Consider the following 11,907-nt stretch of genomic DNA (forward strand, 5'->3'; position numbering starts at 1 on the left):
ATTCTTTGGTTTTAAACCACATTTTATTTGTTGGGTTTCACTGCACTTTCGTTATGGATTTTGTATAAAAATTCCAAAATTCTTTGCCAACCGATCGACAGCCGCAGCGTTAGGAATGCAAAACACAACTGACTCTGACGGATAGAAATTAAAACACACTCTCGTCGGTTGCTGCAGTCAGTTCCTTTCGGATCGGTTTCAGATTGGTTCAGAGCGAAGCGAGCGAAAACGATGCGAACGCCACCGAGGGGCATAGAAGACTGTGCATGCGAATGGCAGCGGGCGCCAATAGTCATCGTCGGTTGTTTGGGCGCCTAACTTTTGGAGCCGTTACTGCCGCAGTCGCTGCTTCTGCTGCTGCGTTGCCAGCCACTGCCTGTCGGTGGAACACATTTTCCCAACAAATTCCACAAGCAAACACAAAGAAAGACAAACAAAGACAAAGGAGTCTGCAAAGGAGTCTCTCTTAAATCGTTTATAGCCTCTCTTAAGGTGACGCGTCCTGCGCGTATGCGTTGGGCGGTGGAACAGCTGATTGTACAGCCCAACAGCTGTTGCTCCGTTTTGTTGTGTTTGATGTTTTGCTACGGTTCTTCTTTCGCTTTCGCTTTAGCTTACTTTCGCTTCTTTTTGCTTCTTTTTTTCCCCCGAGGTTAAGGTCATTGCGAATGGCGACAACAGATGGCGCTTTTAGTCTGTTAGTCGCCTATGAATGCATGAATGAATGCGAATGAATGAGTAAATGAGTGAAGGAGTCATAGAAAAACACACGCTTGGCAAATAGGTCCCTGGTCTCTGGTCCCTGAAGCAGCAAACTGAAACTGGAACTGGCAGCAAGGGTAATGGCTTTAGCTAATTTATGCACGAAAGAACACGTGGCAGCATGTGTGGAACGTACTGTCGCTGAAGGTTGGGGAACAAATAAATCATTACTTTAAGAGCAGTAATTCAGGGATTAAAACACGATTAAGCTAATGAATAAGTAGTGGAAAAGTGGGTGAAAGAAAGGGGTTACGGGGGGGATAGAAAAACCTGTGAAAGAAGCTACAAATCAGTGGATTTATTGCAGAGGCAAAACTGTAATTCGCGGATAAACTTAAGTATTTTACTCTTAAAATAAAAAAGTGAGTGAGGTACAAAAAAGTAAATGAGCGAAGAGCATTTTCGAACACTATTGGACGTCTGGAGCAATGTCTAAAACTATTAGGATTTTTCTGGGATAAGTTTAGTATATTTATACCAATTTTCTTATACTTTATAGTATTTTTCTGGAGTACTTTTCCAAAGAAGGCCTTTAAAGTTCTAGCCTTAAACACGTTAATTAATTATTGGCTTAAAATGCACGAAAACTCAAGCTACGAAAATATTCCAATCTTCCAAGCCTCAAATCGTTAGAGCAGACAGAATTTACAGTCTCTAATCCATAGTAAAACTGGAGCCAAAACCTCTCTGGAGACCAATCTCTTAACCTTTAATGTCACTTACTCGTACACCTAGCCCTCAAATCGTTGGCCATTTGTCAGGCCCAGGCGAAACACCGAACTAAGATGTTTTTAAGGCGTCAAAGAAGAAGCGGCGTCGTCGTCGTCGTCGTCTGAAACGCGTCCGAACGAACCGTCTGCGGCATGAATTTATGGCCTGAGTTCCATTTATGCAAATGAGGCGTACAAAAAATGTTAGAGAGTGCTAGTGGGGGGTGTGGACTGGCGGCAAAAGTGTCGCCTGCCATGTTCCATTGGGCGAATAGAAATCACTTTCGGTTCGCTTCTTTTCGCCTCTTCACCACTTGTCTTTAATCCTTTAAGACGTTGTCTGTCGCGCCCCACAGGCGGTCCTACCCAGCACTCAAGGTCAGGCCTTCGTTTCTTAAATTGAATCTACAATGTTCTTACAGTGACTACCGAAAAGGGCGCGCCTTTAGCAATTAGGCAATGCCTGCCATGCTGCTGCAAGGCCACAAAAATTACGATTAATCAGGCTAAATGATTCTGAGAATGATGCTGCAGTCATAGATCCAAGCAGCAAGGACCCAAGGAGCCGGCACGGCCCAAGGATGTGGCCGGAAGCAGGCAAGCGTTGGCATGGCTGCCAAAAATTCTACCAACAGACTTTTCTCGTTAGTGTTTCCGTCTTGCGGAAAACCAGAAACGAGCAGAAGCGATGGCCACTGGAAATGTGCAGAAAATATTTCATAATGTGGCAACGTTTTTCCGGCTATTCTAATAAAGTCAAAGTGGTTGCCAGTCGACGAAGTTCAGCGAGAGTGAGAGAGAGAGAGAGACTGCAGAAAACTGCATAATTAGTGGGGCAGTGAGGAAATTCTGTTATCAAAAATTATGTGAAATGGGAGCGAGCGGAGAAGGACATCAAGTTGGGAAAGTAATATATTACTGTGAAATATGCATTGTCCGATTAGATGTGCGGTGGTAGAGTAATGGTAAATGAAAAATATTTACATATTTTCAGCAGAAATCAAAACCAAAAGCGAAGCCACATTTAAATTAAATTTAAACTTTTAACAGAACAGAGAAAATCGACCTCGCAAACTCGATAAGTGACAAATTGAAATTCTGCTAAAAATCCCAACGAATCGGCGAACATTCCCCTAGAAAGTTGTAAAACAATGAAGTTCATTCCACGCTTGGGTTTTTTTCAATTAAATGAATTTATCGGCGCATATTTTTTGGCGAAATATCTGCAGCAATAAATAATAAATACAAATAAAAGAAGAACAAACAAAACAAAGAATTCGAATTTTGTTGGCAAAGCAAAAAACTAAACCGAAGCGTATGCGAAAATATTGAAAGTCAGCGAAGTGGAGAAAGAGAGAGAAAGAGGGATAGATGCAAGAATGGAAATGCATTGAGGGGTGCCATAAATGTAAATAAAAAATACAAATTTTATATGTGGGGTATCTTGTACTTTATGGGGCTTAGAGAGTTTGAATACTTTATGGCACGTATAGAATTTAGGAGCAAAATGCACGATACGAGTATTTGCAAGTACTTGACGAGGAAATTGTAATCTGAATACTTCATTGGGCGTACAGAATGTGCAGTGCAAGGGAAATGTTCTGTAAATAAAGTTTCAAGTTTATAGAAAGTTCTAAAAACATTTTGGAAATAAATATCAATAGAACGGAATTCCAAAGACATTTTAATTTTGCTTTCTCTTTACAAGTACAGGGTACAGATTAAGTTCATCCCAACCTCCACCTCTTTGAAAATGATATAATAAATATTTATTGTGCTGTTTTGTTTCATTGGCCCCACCAACCGCGAATGTGTGGGCATTGTGCTGACAGCCTCAGCACATATCGCGGCTTCCATACACACCCCCAAAATGCCAATCAATATGCGAATGTGACCAAAAAACAAGGAGCATGGAATGACCCTATTCTAAAAGAACTTTTCTTCCATTTATTGCTCCATATATCAAGTAGCAGGTTTCTGTTGGGGCACTGTAATGATGCCATGGCATGCACTCTTTTGTGGGGCATCGGCATCTCAAGAACCGTGGCAAATGCACATTAAATGAAACGATTGAGAAATGAAAAATGGGCTGAGGTACCCTGAATTAATTCTCCTTTCGTTCCTTCTTCTGATAGTCCCTTTTGTACATATAAATTTGTGTGTTTTTACAAGCTGTCATTAGGCCCCACGATTTGCAAGGCAAGCTGTGCAGAGGGGATGGCCATGAAGTGCATTATTTTGTATACAAACAGAACGTCAATTGAATGCCTAAACATTTCCGCTTTTCGCTTGGGGAAAAAATGTGCAAAAGAAATCGAGAGAAAATGTGTCAGCACAAATGTTGCGCTACCCAAATGAAAGCTAACGAACGAAGGGCGGGGATGACAGGGTCCCAGGAGCGTACTCAAGAGGGATTTTGACAGTGGTTTGAGTAGGGAAAAAAGGTAAAAGTGTACTACAACTTTTATTTGCCTTTATTCCCCTTTTTTTCAGCACTCCCTTTCGTTGTCTACCTTTTTGTGATTTATTTACAAGTAAATGCAGAAAATTTACGTATTTAGGTACGCTGCCCCTCTACTGCTGCTGCTCAACCGCTCCTGTGGGGGCAGTCCTCGCTTTTGTGGCGCTACAGTGGACAGTGCCACGCCTCCAGTCAGCGTTTCCTGTAAACAAATGCCATATAAATCGTATAAAATGGAATTGTCGGCCTTGTTGGATTTGTTTCTGTGGCAATATCCGACAGGCGAAGCCACAAATAATTTACAAACAACAGTAGGAACAGTGGCAGCAATAAGTCCATTGGCCATTTCGTTACATTTCGATTTGCATTTGTATGCAAAAGCGTGGGCGTTGGTGTTTTCCCTGGGAAAACTCCTGTGTGTGCAGGCCCATAAAATTATGGAAAATCTCCAAAAGTAAAACAAACACAAAAGCCGGAGAGGGAGGGCCGGAGTTGTCACAGTCAGGCGAAACCATTGGGAGGCTGTAGGACCAACCTCACGCTCTTTTTTTTATGAAATTAAAAATGATAAAAAAAATGTAAATAACAAAAATACATATTTATTTTATATATAAAAAGAAGAAAACACAAGCCCGACATTAAATTGTACAGTTGATGGCCGCAACGTGCTGCTGACCCGCCGTTTGCTTTTCCCGCTTTTCCCGCGTTTTCCAGCTTTAATGCGTGTTACGGAGCGGGATTTTTAGAACTTAAATTTATTAGATGAGCGGCAGTCAACGCCACGCGGCAGCAGAGGAAACTAATTTATGCACGAGCACCGAAAGATGGACAGGAGCAGCAGCAACAGCAAACAGGAAACGGAAGTGGAGCCTACTACAAAGAGGGAGAGGGAGAGCCAGTGCCAGTGCCAGTGCCAGTTGTGGCCTTTGTGACAACCAAGACCCTTCGCTATGTAAACAAATTTTGGTGAAGACAGCACCAAAAAGCCACTTAAAGAAGAGCAGCTTTAAGTGCGTGTAGTAAGAGAGAAGATGGAGAAAGATGCGACTTGTTTGGTGCCCTATAAAAGGTACATCTCTGTCAGAGATCTATGGGAATCTCTGGGCTCTTTTTCTGCTTGAAAAACTCAACACACTTATCCTCATAGATGAGGACTTGAGTATCTTTGCTTCTGCATTAGGCTCCCCTACTCTGATAATTTTCCTACAGAGTGAAACCCTCAAACAAAAGCTCATTAAACAGACCTCATTTTGCGAAGCTTCTTCCACCACCCCGCGTAACAGCTGCTCCTTTTTTGTCATGCTTGCTGGTTTACCCAGAGTTTTGCCTGCGTTTTCGCCTCCACTAAGTGAAATTTTGTGTCATTTGCAAGTTTCCCTATTCGGGGGGGCTTTTTTTTGTTGTTGAGGGTCCGCCGCAACGTTTACTTGTGTGGCGGATGTGTAAATCGGGTCACGGAACATAGTAACAATAAAACGGAATTGTTCAGTTGATTAATTTCAATGGAGAAACCTAGTTGCGACAGCACTCTGTGGCCAGTCCACAGAGGGGAAGTCCGAGAAGAGAATGAAGTCCTTTACGTGTCAATGACCCCCAAAGGGTCGTTTGTCTATCGAAATCAATCTGTGGCTTGGAGAGGCAGTAGTGCAGATATATAGGAGGTTGTGTGTGGCAGGCCATTCAAATGTGGAACGTGAAAAACCAATAAACAAACAGTTTAACTTTAAGGACTTTCAAGGGGCCCAAAAGGTGCATCGATTTCTAGTTTTATTCGAGCGTAAAAATGAATAGGATTTTCCCTTTAAAAAGCAATCTCCTGAAGGGAAATATTCTCTAGTGCTCTGTCACCCAATCATCCTCTCACGCGTTGACCCACATCCGAATTTGCATTCGCATCCGCTGCTGGTGGCGGGGTCAGTTTTTTTTCCTTGGAGAAATCTGCGTAATGGTTGCCCCATTTTTCAAGAGTGGAAAAAGCCATAGAGCCGTGGCCTTATCCCGACTGTTTTTCTTCAATTTTCCACCTTTATCCAGCTGCTTTTCTACCTGCTGTGTGTGGAGCTGTACGCTGCTGTGGCTTTGGGCCAGTAATTTGTCTCTTAGTCGCCTTGGACGACGTCTAAGGCGTCGCGCGTATTAATTAAAAACAGCAGTAGCATCTGATGAATAATTTAAAAGGCTCGTAATTTAATCATGGGGCGACCACTGGGCGTATGAGTAATTCAGTGGGTAATTCATTTGCCAAATCAAATGTTTCTGGCAGTCCCTCCACGTAATTAAACGCAATTCCATATTCAAATTTTAAACAGTCTCCCATGAGGCAAAAGTTTATGCAAAGAAATTTGAGTGTTTAACATTTGAAAAATCATTTTGAAGTCTTATTTGGAGGTATTCTATAACTGTCTAAGCATCTGAGAGTCCTACATAATCCTCAGACATTTATTTGCTTCCCCAAAATGCATTTAACATAATTCCATAATCAAAATGAATTGCAATTGCTGTCACTTCAAGGCTACAAATCCTCGAATTATTTTCACATGCATTTCAAATCAGTTTCCACTTCTAACAACGATTTCCCCCCAGTATTTAAGCTTCTGAAAATGTCAGCAGGGAAAATACGCATAGGAACATATATGTTTGTATGTATTTGATGTGCCAAAAGCAGCAGCAGAGCAGAGGGCGGAATTGGAGTAGAAGCAGTTGGAGGAAGCACTGAATTATAAATAAACCGCATAAATAAGCCTTAAATAAACTCTGTAAAGCCCAAACCACCCTGACAAAAATGTGTAAAAGAGAAATGTCATTCATTTTCATTTTTAAGACAAACAAGAAATTTACTCGAATTACAGAAGACATGTCAGTGTATCATTTCAACAGAGGCACAAGGAAGGTTTAAACATTTGATTAAATTTAAGACACTTAAATTTCCTGTAAAACAAAGTCCCCATTAAATGCCAGTAGTTCCAGGCACTCTATTTTTCCCAGAAAAAAAGCAACCCGAAAAAGTTAGTTATGAAAAGTTTACCACAGAAGTCAGGCGCACCAGACCCACTTTTAAAACAGTAGCATGTGGCACGAAGAAAATATAGCACGTGTTTTTTCTATTAAACAATTTAAGTTTGCCACAAACTGGTGCTTAATTTAGTTACAGTTTTCCAGGGGTTTTCCCAAGGGTCAACAATCGAAATTAAATTTATATTTCTTACAAAACAACTCTCTCTCTCTCTTTCTATTTATCTCTAAGCGCTGTAAACAATAAGCTGGCAATCTTGTTTGGGTCTTTGTATCTTTCTGAGGATAGCAATGCCAGCGGCACACTCGGAAGTGTGCGTCAAGTGAGCAGCAGGGCAAGCGGGGGATATCCGGCCAACGAAACTGTGCCATAAATGGAAATTAATTCGAAATACATTTTGGATCGATAGGAAAGATTTCTCCTTAAATTTCTCCTTAAAGTCGTCCAACTTTTGACTGAATGATTCGAATGAGTGATTCTATTGTTTGCATCTACATTATCTGTTTGAGTGCGGGAATGTGGGTAGACACAAGCGGCGTGAAATGTGACACCTGCTGAGGCAGGAAACTCTGTTTTGCCACCGACGACTGCGGTTGGGTTGGCTTCCTCTTGCGGTGGTAGCAAAAAGTTAATTATACGATGTGAAAAGGGGTTAATTTTCCCAACTCTGTTAATGTGCGTGGAGTTTCCTTTCATTGGTGTGCTCGAGGTGTGACATGTGTATCCTTTGTGCAGCCCCGCCCCCATGGAAATATTAATCATACGCATCAGCGTTCTCTCCTTCGATGGGGGGAAATTCTTCCCTCCAAGGCATACTTTTTGTCGCAATTTGTATAATACTCAACTTTTCGATTGCATACTTTTTCCCGCGCGAAGGAAACTTTTCAGCTGCGAAAGAAAACTCTCCCGTTCTCTCTCTCTTTCTTGCTCTCTGTCTTTATTTACATATATTTTGGCCTTGGGGACTTCGGGGGTCCTCTCTCTTTATCTGTTGCCCATTTTTCTGTGTTGCAATCAAATCTTATGCCACACGCAAATAATGACGAGCTTAAGGCGCATACAAAAGTGGGCGTGGGAGCTACGCAAGGAAAACTAAGAAAATGCCCGGGAAATGTACTTCCTGTCAGTATAATTTTACAGAAAGTGTAAGGGTGGTAAATGTAGCGGAAAAGTTTCTGCCAGTCGTTGCCTTTTTATGGATTCTCGAGGAATATAATTGAGGAAATTGATCCGGCAGAAAAAAGTGCCAAAGAAAAGGAAGTTTTTTGGCCACAAGAAAACTACATTTTTTTTTGGCATAAAAATTCATAGGAAAATTATTTAAGTTACGCCAGTTTCTAGATTTAATTTTGCCATGAAATTTGCTTTAATACATTGGCATAAATTATCTTCCGAAATCAAAGTTTCCCCTCTATAATTTTGAGAATAAATTCAAGCCAGTCTGGACAAAATCTCCTCCTAATTATTCCACCCCTTCTAAAGTCCATTTTCTGTTTTAAAATGTGCGCCTCTTCCACATTTTTAAACTTTTCTTGCCACAAATTGAAGCACTTCACTTGACAGCTGCGACACGGGTCAACAGAGAGGAAGGGCGGGCAGCCTAAAAGCATCAGGCTAGAGTAAACCGCTCCACTGCTCTAATGGTAAACATAAATCATAAGCCAATTGACTGGCTCTAGCCCGAAAAGCTGCCTGACTCCTTCATGGCTGATGATGATCCCTTTTAATGGCGCAACATTTCAAGGCACATTCGCAATGCAATGCGGATGTGACACTCCCAAAAGCACAGAAATATATGGCATTTTTTGAGCTTGTTTTTCTTTAAATATTTTATAGAAAATAAATCTTCGCTTGAATGCGAATGAAGGAAAAAGGCTTGCGGCCTGCGGCACAGAATTTGACAGGATTTGTGGCTACAAATTAATGAGCTTTTGCTCTTGAGTTTTCCCTCGGGAAGAGGTCTCCTTTGCCTGCCGTTCCTCTTATGTTTATTAATGAGTAAAGTCTTCTGGCTTTGATTTCAGCGCGTGTAGGGAAATGATGGAATGGCAATGATTGTTTGATGTATCCATAAGTTGCGGGGGACTTGTACTCGTACTTGTACTTTGAACAGGGAGAAACCTCTTTCCCCTTCCCTTGAAAGGGAAACTGTTGTTACTTTCTGTTGTTACTGTGGCTCCTGTGTCAATGGCAGCTGCTACACATGACGTATGATTAATGTTTGAGACACGGCAACCACGTGCCTGTTGTTTGTGGTTTTCCTTCTCTCTCTCTCCCCCTAGCTTGCAAATTTAATCGTTAGATTAGGCCACAAATGTAATTAAATGTTTAATGAACTTAACGCTCAATCGAACATGCAAATTCTGTGGAAATTAATGGAAATTTATGATAGTAATTAGGCTAATCAGAGTGCCAAATGCTAGGACTTTGGCATTGCAGTTGGTTTGGGTCTGTTGCTGATACTGGGCCGCGTCAATTCACTTTGCTTTTGGCCAACATTTAGGAGTGCATTAACTCGATTAAGCAGCAGCAGATGTTGGCTGGGCTTTGCTGCTAATGAACTTTGCTCTCAGATCATCAGATGTGCCTGATTTGGTGCCCTCGCCCAATGGATTCCGTAAATTTAGTCATCTTTTATTGGAACTCATCCATAATCTTAGATTCGTGGAGTCGTGGGTGGAATGGAAGGCAATTCCAGCAAAGTAATTAACCCAGAAAGTCGGCAACAAGTCAAGGACTCAGTCGAGTGGCAAATCCCCCAGCAAAATAGCAGAAAAGTTCCTCTGTGCCTCACGAACACCATAGAAAACCTCTGCGAAGGCCAATTGTTTGTGGGAGTTGGGATGGAAGGCAACGCCCCTTTCACTTCTAGGAATTTCAGCGGGAGTTTCGGGGAAGACACAGGCGCCAATTTCTGGGGACTGGCAAAAGGGTGTTAGGGACTGAAGGTGGGAGGCTACTGCAGAGCGAGGCCCAACCAGATTGCTCTGCCTACAACTGCAAAGACGAGGCAAATATGTAATGAAGTCACGTAAACATTTTAATTTGGCATTAAGTCTGCTGTTGCCACTTCTTCCTTTTACTATGGATGTATATGTTTATATGTATTTCCTATATATATTTACTGTAACGCTGGTGGAATGGTGGATTCGTCAGAGCGTTAACTTATTAATGTGTAGCAAATATCATCCTCGTACTTGTAATTGAGAGGCTCATAACATTTGTCATTCCATTCGTTCGCTCGTTGAAGTTCTGCTCTCCTTCTCCTGCCCCTGCTGTCCTTCTGCTGTGTCCTGATTTGATTGTGATTGTTAGAGCCATATGGCAGCTGTATGATTTCCTTGCTTTTCGCAGCAGCTTCCTTCTCGCTGTTGCCAGCGTTGTAAATATTTAATATGCACATCAATACATCCCGAGGAGGTGGGGGAGGTATGGGATCCTTCATCCTCTCGAAGGATAGCTCATGTTTATGGCCGCATCTTGAGTGCGTGCTAACTTGTCTGCCTGCTGTTGCCTGTTGCCTGTCCTTCCTTCCTTTCGCTGGCTTCCCTTTGGTGGAAAATCCAAGCATAGTTTCGAAGCTTCGAGGCTTCGAGGATTTGATGGGTTAACAAGTTTATAACATACGCATACCCTCGAGATAGGACCTTTTTGACTGCTTTTGAAGTGAATGCGGAAGGAAAACCCTTGTGTTTTCTTTGGGGAAAAGGGCAACGAATTATTATAGTTCTTTTTTTGAGGCAGGAACTTTCTTGGGATTTAAAGTCCTTGCAGGTTTTCTCTTCCTTTTCCATTGACAACTAAATTCTGCTTTGAATTTGTGACATTTTGCGTAATTAATTTGGATTGTGTATTCAACGCATTTCTTCTTTCTTCTTTACCCATTGTAAGCGATGGAACCCCCGCTGGCCCCCATGTGTCACGTTTGTGGACATTGCCGATGCTGTTGTTCATTCAATTTCACTCATTTTCCTAGCTTAGATGGGAATTCTCGGCTGCGTAGGTGGCTGGACAGTCGTGTCCGGCAATTTATTCATCGGCATGAAGCACAATATGTACTCCTCCGCTGCAATTGATTGATAGAACGTGAACAAACACCTACGCATTGATAGATGGATTCAATTGAAAGTTGAATGCTTAATAGAACGCTCTTTAATCACCATTTCAAAGATTAAAACGTCATAAACGGCGACAGACAGGCTTCCAACTAATTACAGAACTCAAATAATGCCACAGAAAAGGGACAAAGTTTCATCCCGTACTAAAATCAAAAGCCAAATACGTTCCTGTGGCCACAGAAAAGGTGGGTGGTGGTCGGTAGCAATGTGCGTGGGTTCTGGAAAGTTTTTCCAAGGCCATTAAGTGATTTAAAAGTTTAACGCCGCCACACAACAGTTTTCCCACAGCTTTCCACAGAAAGAGAGTGGCTTAAGAGCCTTAAAACACATGACAGGGGCCTGTAAATTGATAGATTTTTCACCTGCAGATGGAAGATGGATTGACGGGGCAGTTCATTAAGCGGTGCAAAGTACACTTCACTCTGAAAGCAAGCGAAGCATCAAAGGCCCATGCGGTAGTGGCACTTCCTTTGGCATTCTTTATGGTTTTTTTTCCCCCCAGCCACAGGCAGGGCAATCCGCAATCATAGAACAGGAAATAGAGCTCTGATTCCTAGAAAAATCTATGCTTTTAGCCAAAGTCAAAGCCCTGTCTATTTCTCTGTCTTTATTCTCTGGCATTCAATTTTAAATTGAAATGCAATCCAAGTCGAAGCTGAAAGCAGGGTCCAACCAACTCCACTGCAGTTCACAGACTGGAGAGCACAAAGAGAATGTAAAAATATATGCAAATGCTGGCTGTAAGTCCCGTGTAATGCAGGAGCTTCTGTAAAAAAAGGATAATCATCATGCAAGCCATTGAACAAAAATGACAAATGTTTCTTTTTCTTTCACAGAAATTGC

This window comes from Drosophila subobscura, chromosome J, assembly GCF_008121235.1.
Source record: "Drosophila subobscura isolate 14011-0131.10 chromosome J, UCBerk_Dsub_1.0, whole genome shotgun sequence".
In the NCBI taxonomy this organism is placed as follows: domain Eukaryota; kingdom Metazoa; phylum Arthropoda; class Insecta; order Diptera; family Drosophilidae; genus Drosophila; species Drosophila subobscura.